Source organism: Chelonoidis abingdonii, chromosome 11 (genome assembly GCF_003597395.2).
Source record: "Chelonoidis abingdonii isolate Lonesome George chromosome 11, CheloAbing_2.0, whole genome shotgun sequence".
Lineage (NCBI taxonomy): Eukaryota > Metazoa > Chordata > Testudines > Testudinidae > Chelonoidis > Chelonoidis abingdonii.
Genome location: NC_133779.1, coordinates 40,356,311 through 40,356,798, shown reverse-complemented (window position 1 = coordinate 40,356,798; position 488 = coordinate 40,356,311).

Here is a 488-nt window from a genome sequence, read left to right as displayed (position 1 = left end):
AGCTGTTAGATCTGGGACGGGGGCATGTGCCTGGCTCTGGGGTATCATGGGGGATCCACTGCTTCCTCCCAGGGCCTGGGACTCCATCCAATATCTCCTCCCAGCCCTGCCTCCCTTCCCCTCTCCTCGGCTGCTGGCTCCCTAGGGCCCCAAACACTAGGAGAGACAGGGAAGTAGGGAAGGATGGAGAGAGACAGGTGCTAGGGAAGGGAGAAGAGAAGGAGGAAGGCGGAGGGAGGGAGGCAGATGCTAGGGAAGGAGGGAAGGGAGAAGAGAAGGAGGGAGGGGGAGGGAAGAGGAGGATGAAGGACAAAGGAAGGATGGAGAGAGACGGGTGCGAGGGAAGGACGGAAGGGAGAGGAGAAGGAGGGAGGGAAGAGGAAGAGGAGGACGAAGGAAGGAAGGAAGGATGGAGGGAGGCAGGTGCGAGGAAAGGAAGAGGAGAGGAGAGGAATGAGGGGGAGGGCAGGGGAAGAGGAGGACGAAGG